Source organism: Mastomys coucha, unplaced genomic scaffold (assembly GCF_008632895.1).
Source record: "Mastomys coucha isolate ucsf_1 unplaced genomic scaffold, UCSF_Mcou_1 pScaffold9, whole genome shotgun sequence".
NCBI classification, from domain to species: Eukaryota; Metazoa; Chordata; class Mammalia; order Rodentia; family Muridae; genus Mastomys; species Mastomys coucha.
Genome location: NW_022196915.1, coordinates 98,591,471 through 98,604,294, shown reverse-complemented (window position 1 = coordinate 98,604,294; position 12,824 = coordinate 98,591,471).

Genomic DNA, 12,824 nt, shown 5'->3' with positions numbered 1-12,824 from the left:
TACCCATGGAAGGAGTTGCAGAGAGCAGGGTCTGAAGGAAGGGCAAGCCAGCCTAAATATAGCTATCTTCTAAGAGGTTCTGACAGTAACTGACTAACACAGATGTAGAGGCTCACAGCCATCCATCGAACTGAGTACAGTGTCCCCAGTGAAGGAGTTAGAGAAAGGACCAACGGAGCTGAGGGGTTTGCATCTCCTTAGGACTAACAACAATATGAACTAAGTAGTACCCTCAGAGCTCCCAGGGTCTCAACCACCAACCAAGGACTGCACATGGAGGGGTCTGATTGTTCTGGCAGCATGTGTATAGTAGAGGTTTGCAAATTCGATCAGCAATAGGAGGAGAGGACCTCAGCCCTGTGAAGGTTCTGTGCCCCAGTATAGGGGAATGCTAGGGCCAGAAAGTGGGAGAGGGCGGGGTGGCAGGCATGGGGAAGTGGGAGGCAACAGGGGTTTGTTTTTGTTGTTTTTGTTTGTTTCTTTGTTTTTTGGAGGGGAAATTGGGAATGGAGAAATTTACATGTAAATAAAGAAAATATCTAAAAAAAAAAAAAAAAAAAAAAAAAAAAAAAAAAAAAAGACTGAACAATATGAACTAACTAGTACCCTCAGAGCTCTCAGGGACTAAACCAGCAACCAAAGAGCACACATGGTGGGACTCATGGCTCCAGCAGCATATGTATAGCAGAAGATGGCCAAGTAGGTCATCAATGGGAAAAGAGAGACCCTTGGTCCTGTGAAGTTTCTATGCCCCAGTGTAGGGGAATGCCAGGGCCAGGAAGGGGGAGAGGGTGGGTTGGTAAGCAGGAGGAGGGGGGAAGAAACAGGGTTTGTTTTTTGTTTTTGTTTTTGTTTTTAATATTTTTGGAGGGGTAACCAGGAGAAGAGATATAATTTGAAATATAAATAAAGAAAATATCTAATAAAAAGAAAGAAAGAAATACTGAAGCAGAGTAAGGTGTCTCATACCTCTAATCTCAGCAATAATTTAAAAAGTAGAGACTGACCAGGGCTATAGACTGTCTTTGTCTCAGAGATGAGGAAAATGATGGGGGCTGGCAGGAATGATGACACACATATAGTCAATATGGTGGTACAATAGGGTGTGAAGCCCAATCTGGTCTCTCAGCCTGGTATTAAATGACACATGAAATAATCCTGTCTCAAACAATTCATCAAACATCAAACACACACACACACATGCACACACAATTCTTTTCACCAATATTTTTTCTTTTTTTATTGGATATTTATTTATTTACATTTGTATTGGTATCCTTTTTCCCGGTCCCCCCCCCCGGAAACCCTTTATTCCATCCCTCCTCTCTCTGCTTCTATGAAGGTGCTCCCCTTCCCACCCACTCACTCCTGTCTCCCTATTCTGGCATCCCCCTACACGGGGTCAAGCCTTCACAGGACCAAAGGCCTCTTCTCCCATTGATGCTCAACAAGGCCATCCTCTGCTACATATGAGGTTGGAGCCACAGGTTGTTCCATGTGTACTCTTTGGTTGGTGGTTTAGTTCCTGAGAGCTCTGGGGGAGTCTGGTTGGTTGACATTGTTTTTCTTCCTATCATCAATAATTTTAAAGAAATACTTTTCCAATTCTTGCCAAAACAGTAACTAAGGATCACAGAAATGCTGTCATGTAAGAAATCCAATTTATACAGTATATGGTTCTAAGTAGTTCAAAAGGACTGGTAGTCTTGATGGCTACCCATCCTCCGAATCCCTTCCTTTTGATTTTAGCTTCTTGAAAATCGTATGGCTACTTGCTTGTCACATGAGTGCTTGACCACATGTACTGCTGAATCTGCCTCTTTTCTTGGACACTAACTTAAATAGCTTTCTCCTTCCCTCCTCTTTATCTCCCTCTTCCAGACTACTTCCACTATTTATAGTTTGTTTGTTCCAACCTATAATACAATTGCCCTTGAACACTCTTCCAATCTCCCCTCTAAATTCTTCAAGTTTGGAGATCAATAAAGCCAAACAATTAGATACAAAGTTCTGGAAAACTAAAAATGTCAATATCAAGAAGGAAGTGGAAATATGTCTCTTGACTGTGATCTTAGCTACTCTATCAGTATGTCTAGACTGAGTCAAGAGTTTACTAGCCACTCCAAACCTGAGATTTCCCTGCATGGCAGAAGTGATAGTATTCCAAAATAATAACTATTGTCTTTTTACAATTCATTTTGATAAAGTTCAATTCTTCCTTTGATTTTAATAACATGCCAGTTTCATAAATTACTTTGTAGAGCAGATATTTCATTGTCTCTGACCTATCATGGGTTCCTCCTGGACTTTTAGATCCTTACCTCTAACCCAGCATAAGAACTAACTATAAATAGATCGAAACCTTGACTGAAGACCCACAGTTCCCAACTGTCAAAGGAAAAGGTAGAGGAGAACTTCAAGATAGAAGTTTAGGTAAGTGAGGTCACATTAAAAAATGCAGTGTCTTCACAGCAGGAGAAACGTTCACACAGTGAAAATGTGAAACCTACAAAAAGAGAAGAGATGTGAGTGTTTTGTACATTTGAGAAAAACTTATATCTCAAAACATTTTGTAGAATTGTATGAATCAAAATTTAAAAAAAAAAAATCTGTACATTGTCTTGAGCACACATTTTCCCAAGGAAAATGGACAAATCATGAAGGAGTATATGTAAAAATAATTAACATTATTAATCAGCAAATGCACACAGCTCAAATATTGCATCTTTGATAAAAATGTAGGCTATATTTTTCCATTTTAACTCATATCAAGCATTCTACTATAAAAGTACCTGAATATATCTAGATGTGGATGACAAGGAGACCTTAATATTTCTTACTCCTCTTAGTTCATATATGCATCTGATGAAATACAATTTGCTCATGAGAATAGCCTAACAGTATTCTTGTCCAACTTGTTTGGGTGGTCTTTGTTTTGCTACTTGGTTAGGTTTTGTTGTTATCTCTTACAAGCCTATTCTTTTCCAAGGAAAGGCAGAAAGGGACTGGAATCAGATGGAAGCAGTGGTGGGGAGGAACTAGGAAAATAGAGGGAGGGAAAACTCTAATCAGGATTTCTTATATGAGAAAACTAAAATAAGTATTCTAATTATATTTTCTTACTTTAAAATATTATTTTTGTTTTATTAACTATTTAAATAAATTAAAAATACCTACTACTGGTAAGAATGAATTGGCAAGTACAACCTGATGGCACTATCTGATGCTTTCAATCAAAGTAAACCACATACAAATTGTTTGTTTGTTTTTTAAACCATTCTCTAAACTATCATGAGAAATAAAGCAAGAAAGTACTTTCTTCAGACACACCAGAAAAGGGCGTCTAGATGTCATTACAGATGGTTGAGAGCCACTATGTGGTTGCTGGGATTTGAACTCAGGACCTTCAGGAGAGCAGGCAGTGCTCTCACCCACTGAGCCATCTCTCCAGCTCCGAAGAAGGTACTTTCTAAGTCCAAACTCAGTCTACTTGTACCTCACACAGTCACATACCCAGTGGAAGGTCAATGGTTGCGTTTTGCTGTCAGGGTTCTAGTGCTCTCCCATATGAGTTGAAAGGTAGCTTAGGTTCTTTTCTTGTTTTTTTTTTCTTATAAAATATGAAGACTCAATCTCTAAACCAGAAGCTATCTCCAACTGACAACCACTTGCAGAGAAATTACCAGTTTTCTCTGTATGGAGTCTCTCATATATGCACTACACTTAAAGGCAAGCCCTATGACCAGTGGTAGATTGCAATACAAAACAAATTCAATAGTAATTTCAGAGGGTTTTGTATCATAACACCCTGCCTGGACTTTTTCCTCTACAGATTTTGGCTTATATATTATGGTTTCCACTTTTAAATGTTGATGGCTCTTCTGTGTATAATGTGTGTGTGTGTGTGTGTGTGTGTGTGTGTGTGTGTGTGTGTGTGTGTGTGTGTGTGTGTGTGTGTCTGCATGGGCTTCTCGTCTCATAATTAACATTATATGTAGTTACAAAAGGAAGTTGTTTCTCCTCATTAGATCATAGTTGAGACAAAGATGCTAACTTAAATGCATGGACACAGTTTGTGATTCAAAACAGTGAAATGTAGGAGTCTTTTGCCTCTCTGGAGTCTTCCTTGCTTCTGCCGACTTCTGGAAGCTTCCGGCCTTCCTGGTAGATTCTCCCATCTCTGCTGAGGGAAAACTACTGTTTCTTTTCCATTTCCTTCCTAATTTATTCACTTCTTGCTCTCCATCATATTGTGACTTCTGAGGGTATCAAAACCTACCTCAGAGAAGGGAGCATGATTAGTGCCGAGAAGCTGCCTGGCCTTATTGGGCCGAAGTAGGAACCAGCCTCCGATGAAAGTTTCAAAACTGATTATCTATTTACTTTATAATTATCGGTGCTTAATAAGCGCTGAAAAACAAAGCTCTTACTACTACATGAACTTACTATATAATTCTCTGGCGATTAACATACACTGTAGAGAAGCAGGTCAGAGAGAGGATTAGGGAAAGGCTTTATGGCTAGAAGTCCCTTCTCTTGCCAGTCAGCCAGAGCCTCATCCTGGCTAGACAGAAGAACTCTTTGTGAAGCAGAGAGGACGGAAAGGAAAAGAATGAGAATCACACAGGTAAATGTACAGAGACACATGTACCTTCATACATGTGCATTCTGGCCAAGTCTGGCCACCAGTTTCATCAGTTCCACAAGTATTCAAACACACCTACACATAGACAAACTCATATCCATTTGGTGGCTGGATAGATAGTTGGGGAAGAGCCTCCCTAAGCCTACACATCTTTATTCCCTTTCTCTGGCCTACTTATAGCCAAGTGTTCTTAGAAAAATACCTCATAGATGAAATATCACACAAATAGAATTTACTGAAGGATGTTGATATTAAGTTCAAAGCGGTGTTTCATTCTGTATGCTCATTATAAGTTCAAAGCAACAGTTTCATATGGCCTTGTCTTACCATAGTGCAACCTATGGCTTCATCCTTGGACCTGGACGTTTTTACTTTAACATAGATTTGCCCCAAGCCTCTATCTCCTTTTAGTATAACTATGAAAGTTCATGGCACTTCTCATTAGGCATCCTTTACTCATTATTATGAAGAGTGGTCAGATTCTATTCTTGATTTCAACTTTACTACATCTTTCTAGCAAACAAGTAAAACCATCTCTGAAAACTTTCTCCCCAAGGTTATTTGAATCAAAACAGAAACTCTATAATAACATTAATTCATCTAATTCATAAAATTTCATCTTTATGTTGATCTGAAGGAAATCTGCTCATTAAGTTGGAATAATGCCCAAGAATTATATTAATTTAATAATAAAAGCAAAGGCATATCAGCTGTAAGAAGCAATCCTGAGATGAAGTCTCTTTAGGATCTTGCCTCTTAAAGGTCACCTATCATAGACCAGGAAAAAATGGTGGGCCACCTCCAGGAAGCCCACCTGCTAGCCTTAGTTTTCCTAGATGGCTCCTGACAGATCAGGTGACTGAAAAGTCCTTAACAGCTTTGTTTCTGTAAATGTCTTTCAATTTAGATAACGTTTCCAGATTTGTAAGTAATTGGAATGTTAAACTTTGGGAACTATGCTAAGTTCACCAGCACACAGACATGATTTTTCCTCTTAATTCATTTATCTCACTCATTTAAAATAGTTTGTTATATTTTTCTGTACAATCTCATAATTACAAGTAAAGGCAAGTTTCAAGGTCTTTTAAATTTCAAGTAGTTTGTGAAGAATAATAATTAGAGATTACACAGTTGCTTCAGTTGTGCTTTCTATACACTATCCACTTTTCATAGGTAACTCAGTGCAGTACCAGTTACAATATCGTGCATGTTCTCTTTAGAGGAGCTATAGAAAGTTATGTTTTGAAATAAAGGGAGTTTAAAATAGTGATGGTATTTAGTATGCCCGTCTATTTGCATATAGTCCAAGCTTATTGTGTCTTATCTCAGATATAATTCTACACACACACATAATTAAAATTCTTCCTAATGCTAGTGATTTTAATACCTATCTGTTTCTTTCAATTATTTCTTAATTGACATTCACTTCATAATTTTAGTGTTCCCACTCCGAATCTACAATGACGCCTAATACACTGAGGTCAAAACTAATCCTGCATGCAAAGAGACTGTTGGCTACCAAGAATGACAGATCAGAACAAACACAGACCTTAGACTCAGAAGCAGAAAAAGGATCTTAATTTCTCTGTATCTAGATCAGAATAAGCATGCGGAAGGTCAGATTAACTCACTATACACCAACCCATTCTCCACATGGTTTTTGTACAAATTAAATATTTTATTAACTAGCAAAATATGTCAGCTGAATTTCTTGATATATTTTAAAATTTCCAAGATTGCTTCACCTACTGAATTTGCTTATCTCATTTCTTTATGTAAATAATATATTTTTTTTGCACTGAAGTATAAGTATGCCATACTAGTAAATCAAATGTTTTGAGGTAGAAACATTCGACATCTCCGGCATTTATAAAGTATTAGCCATGGCTCCAGTCCAGACTTGGTGCTTGTATGATATTTTAATCACATCAGTGGATCATAAGCTTGAATTTTGATAAATTAGATGATTTTGCCATTAGACCTGAAAGCTAACATTGTGAGGACAAATACCAGATCTGGTATTTCAAAGCACCCACAGAGAATGCAATTGCTTCATTCATCCCTGTAGAGGAACACTCTGTTGACATCAGTTTGAGTGTGCAGCTGAATTGAGAATTTACAGGATGGTTTTAGCAGGGCTGAAGATAATTTCTCCTGTGATAATTTCAGAATTAGTCTGGAATTCATCACTGACATTTCAATATGCTTTAAAGAGTTGAACCATGCCAGTCACTCTAGGAGTATGCTAGAAGCCATTGCTAAATTAGGCATTTACTAATTAGATTGTGTTACTAGAGCAGTGCTAAGTTTCAGTCATTGAAATTTAACACACTTTTGAAAACCCTTGCTGAGAAAACTTCATTACATCTCCATGGAAACAGGTTGAATGATTCTCAAATAACCTGTAAGTAGCTTTTGAAAAGTGAGTGTTAAGGTTTCAAGCTTTAATTTAAACAATGCATTTCAGAATGATATTTTTCTTATCCTGAATTGTGCTGTATTTTAACTAGTAAAATCCAAGCTTTATGTGAAGAATAATCCTAACAAAAGGAATTTTTGGATATAAATATGTGGTATTTTATTTGATATCCAAAATAAGCAAATTATTAGCAGTAGATATTAGTATAAATATACTTGTCAGTGTGAAAGTGATGAATAAAGTGCATGTAATCATTCAACATTATAGATCAAGTATAATAAAGAAAAATTAATGAGCAATCAGACAAGAACATTAAAATAACAAAAAAAAATAGACAAAAGGAAAAAATACAATGGTAACTAGTAAGGTGATATACCTTAACTTAAATATGTTAATAATTTCAGTCCAGCACAATGCTTCTAGGATCCTATGATGCTGCACACACTGTCAGAGTAGATGGAAATTTAACATCGAGTCATAAAGGAGGTCAACTTCTAACGAGGGGACAGTATTCTGATACTATATAATAGAGCTTCAATGAGTGTAGTTAACTGAAGAAAATCTATCAGAGACAGAAGAGCTCAAAATACAGTCATACATTCTAATGTCCTCTCTTTTTTAGAATAAATTAAATGGTCATTGTTGGAAGATGATATCTTGAATAACATTCTAAACTAACGGTGTAGCTATTATTTTTAGAAAGCTCTATTAAAGCTAAGGTAAAGTATATCTTGGTACATTATAAAATTCTTAACATATTTAAATAGACTTGAGTATCTGACCATATTTGGGTACAATTGCAAACAAATACCAGAAAGAAATACAAATATTTTGGTAATCTGTGAAAATAAAAAGGTACTAAATATACTATATTTAATATATCTACTAGAACTTTGGATTGTTAATATAAGTCATCACTGTCAGGAACAAATCCCCAATAAATAAGATAAACTTCTAATATTATAAAGAAACAAAATTAGGCAAATGAAAGTGACAGTCATCATAAAATATAAAACATAAAGTTAACACAGTAAACAATAAAGGAAGTTTAAAAATTTTAATAAGATTAGGAAAATTGATCAATCAATAAATATCAAAAAGATAACTAATTATATTTAAATGTTGTCATATTTTATACCCATCTAAACTGAGTTACTATAGAAATTTTTCATTTATGTCTAATTAATAATTATTGTTTTTTGAAAAGCTTATTTAATGTTCACACTAAAGTATAATCTTTTTAAAAAATTAAACTTTCCACTAGATACTTTAAACATTTGTAGAATAAAACATCTGACAAAAGTACGTTAAGAAAGGCAGAGTTTGGGGGCTGGCAAGATGGCTCAGCAGTTAAGAACACTGTCTGCTCTTCTGAAGGTCCTGAGTTCAAATCCCAGCAACCACATGGTGGCTCACACCATCCGCAATGAGATCTGACTCCCTTTTCTGGAGAGTCTGAAGACAGCTACAATGTACTTACGTATAATAAATAAATAAATCTTAAAAAAAAAAAGAAAGGCAGAGTTCTTTCTATGCACCATCAGGTTTAGAGTAGATAATTACAAGGACTGAGTAAAAGCATAATCATTGGCGATCAGGTCACTTGTCTGTGATCAGTGATGAGAGGTCAATGACTAATGCTCTTTGATTTCTTCTTTCTTATTCAGCTCAGGACTCTAGTCTATGAAACAGAGCCTCACCAGATCAGGTATGCTGAGCCAATCTAGTATTTCCCTTAGAGACATTCCCAGTGGCTTATTACCTGGATATTTCTGGATCCTAACAAGTGAATAATCAATATTAACCATTCCAGTGATCAAACCAATTATTCATTGAATTTAATAGTCATTTTAATGAGTATCTTAGAAAATTATGTTTAATTGTTCTTTTTCTTCAGGTTCCTAACCTAGCCAGGAAGGCTCAGAAGGGACTATTTTAGCCAGGAAGGCTCAGAATGGACTAACCTAGCCAGGAAGGCTCAGAAGGGACTATTTTAGCCAGGAAGGCTCAGAATGGACTATTTTAGCCAGGAAGGCTCAGAATGGACTATTTTGTTGTTCTAGATATGTGTTTACAATTTAAAGATGATAACAATATATCTCCGATTTCTCCAGAACAGCCATGTATATGGATATGCGTATGTATACGTATCCAGTCTAGTTATGGACATGCTACATTTCAGGAAGTGATAGCACAGATGATTGATATTTGATTGCCTGAAATAATGTTTCACATGAACTACACTTCTATGTCCCACATTCTTTTTTTGATTAACTTCAACGGACGCCATGACTCCTTCCTTTATTTCTTGAACTCCGCCTATGCGTGTCAACCCAGATCACATAACTCTGATAACAAAAATAGTAAATGAAGGAGGCAAAACCAATGAACATACCACTTAATTTTATTCAATATAATTTTTTTCTGCCTGAAAAACCTACTGCTCAGAGTAGCAACAATCCTATTGTCTTTTGTTAAGATGACTAGCAGTAGACTTGAAACCTGAACTTTGGATATTTTTCCTTTTGCCTTATTGAATCCACTGCATTACCTATCTGGATTATTGGATTTCCAGTTTGGTCCAATTGATGGGAAAAGGTCAGTGGATAAGCAAAAATGGACACTTTCATAAACATATGATAGAAATAGTGGCATTAATAATGTAAATACTAAGACACTATTGGGGCTGCCAAGAGGTGCTTGCTGACAGGAGTCTGATATAGCTGTTTCCTGAGAGGCTCTGCCAGAGCCTGACAAATACAGAGGCAGATGCTCACAGGCAACCATTGGACTGATCACGGGGTCCTCAATGAAGGAGTTAGAGAAAGGAATAAATGATCTGAAGGGGTTTGCAACCCCATAGGAAGAACAACAATATCAATCAGCCAGACCTCACAGAGCTCTCAGGGACTAAACCACCAACCAAAGAGTACACATGAAGGGACTCATGGCTCCAGCCACATATATAGCAGAGAATGGGCTTGTTGGTCATCAATGGAAGGAGAGGCTGTTGATCCTGTGAAGTCCCAATGCCCCAGTGTAGGGGGATGCCAGGGTGGGGAGGTAAGAGTGGGTGGGGAGGGGATGGGATAGGCGTTTTCTGGAGGGGAAACTGGGAAACGGGATAACATTTGAAATGTAAATAAAGAAATTATCCATTAAAAGAAAAAATAATGTAAATACACCCTGACCAGTAGTATCACAGCAATCAATAAAATATAAAGCTCATGCACTGCGTGCCACATGGGAGGATGCAAGCCACCGTGTTCTTAATAAAGATAAGAAATCTACAGTGTGAAATTAAAACTGAGGTAGGAAATACCGTAAAGTTTCAAATACTGTCACCTCTTTTCTACTTACCAATCCTAAAGCTTTTACTCTTGTGTCTACACAAAATCAGATCCCTGGCAATTAGAAGTGTTAACTTTTGCCTTTGTCTATAATTAAAAACTCAATTCATACATACTCAAATGGTCATTAATTAGGCATATATTAATTTCATTGACTTTCTTAAAAGCTAAGCATCATGCCCAGAATGATCCTTAAGGATGCTCACAATGCTGTGGTACTAATCATTATTCTTGTCATGTAATACAGGTGAAGAAACTTACAGGTTTAATGTCGCAGCTAATGATATACAGAAGACAGTTAAGGTAGGGGTCAACAATCAGAATTTATTTGGAGATGTCACTTTCAAACTGCTGTTTCACACTGACCTCTGAAAGAAAATCAATTACATAGAGCTTACTGGCTCAGAGAATGTCAAGGCAATGCAGTTTAATTCATCATTAAATCCGCACTGTCTATTTTACTAGCCTGTTGTTTACTGTGAATAGCAATGTGGAATAAAAACTACATCTGCAGAACAAGGAAAGGTTTATTTACCGGGATGTCTGCTAGACATTAGAAATATGCTTGCAAGGGAGATTTCCTATTATACCAAATTCATTTTTTTTAAAGACTTAAATTTACTGAATGATGCTAGACCAGAAAGCAGAAAAGCAATAATCATTCCATTGTAGCAAATGCAGAGTGTTATTGCTGTAACTTTTGGAATTGCATTAAAAGTACTCAGGGAAAAGAAACCTGTCTAAAGAACAATGGATTCTAAGGAGAGGGAAGGTGAGAAAAGTCAGTGAACACATTTTTCATTGCAGATAATTATCTATCAGAAAAGTCTCCCCCACCCTATGTGTGTGTGTGTGTGTGTGTGTGTGTGTGTGTGTGTGTGTGTGTGTACCTGTCACATATATACACAAAATAAGAACTCTCGAAATCAAGTCCTGTTTTTTTTTATGCAATTATGTACAGAATCAGAACTTCAGCAAATAATTTAATATGGAATTTTGAATGACAATAACAAAATTGTCAAACATTTTGGCTGAATATAGAGAACGATTTCAAAGTCTTTATTCAGTTAAATTTCAACAAAACAGAAAACTCCTGGCCAAATTTATAGTTAAAAAATAGCAATAGAAAGAGTGGTTGTAGATTTTTCCAGATATTGTTAGATTTTATAAGGCTAGAATGTCTATATTTGTCTACATTTCAGTGCCAAAGACAGGGGGAAAGGGGAAACTCACTGGTTACACAATCTAATCAATTGGTGAGCTCCAGGTCCCAAGTTCTATTGAGAGAGAGAGAGAGAGAGAGAGAGAGAGAGAGAGAGAGAGAGAGAGAGGAGAGAGAGAGAGAGAAAGAGAGAGAGAGGAGAGAGAGAGAGAAAGAGAGAGAGAGAGAGAAAGAGAGAGAGAGAGAGAAAGAGAGGAAAGAGAGAGAGAGGGAGAGAAGAAAGCATTCATCTCACCTCTGTTGGCTGTGACCCAGGCAGATCATACAGGCAAGGGATAGATAGGGGTCGATTCCAAGATGGCTGCTTCTAGGGCCTCCTCTCAGGCCTCCAAGGGGAAGCAGGCTGCTGCTGGGGTCCTGCAAGGTTTATCTGGACAGCATGTCTAGCCTAGATGCAGACAATGGAGATAAGAGAACTACATACATGCTTACTCAAGTCCAAGTGTATCAAATCCCACAACATAAAACCAGATACACTAGAGCTAATAGAAGAGAAAGTGGGGACTAGCCTTAAACACATTGTCCCAGCTCACTGCTTCCTCAACAGAACATGAATTCAAGCACTAATATCTATAGTCAATACGTGGAACCTCATGAAATTGCAAAGCTTCTATAAAGCAAAGGAAATTGTCAGTAGGATAAAACGACAGATTACAAAATGAAAAGATCTCTACCAAACCTACATCAGAGGGCTGGTATGTAAAAAAAAATATAAAGAACTCAAGAAGTTAGAAAACTACAATCATAATAACCCAATTAGAAAAAGAACGGTACAGCTAAACAGAGAAGTCTCAATAGAGCAATCTCTAATAGCCAAGAGCTCTTAAAGAAATGTTCAATATCATCAGGGAAATGACTCTGAGATTCCACTTTACACCCACCAGGATGACCAAGATCAAAAGCTCACGTTACAGTGCATGCTGATGAGGATGTGGACAAAAAGGAACCCTCCTCCATTGTTGGTGTAAACTTGTGCAATAACTTTGAAAATCAATTTGGTAGTTTATCAGAAAATTGGGAAGTGTTCTACTTCAAGACTCAGCTATACCACTCCTGAGCATATAGCCACAAAATTCTCCACCATACCACAGAGAAATTTGCTCAGTTCTGTTAATAGCAGCTTTATTCTTTTTTTTAATTAGATGTTTTCTTATTTACATTATCCAGTTTCCCAGATTCCTCTCAAAA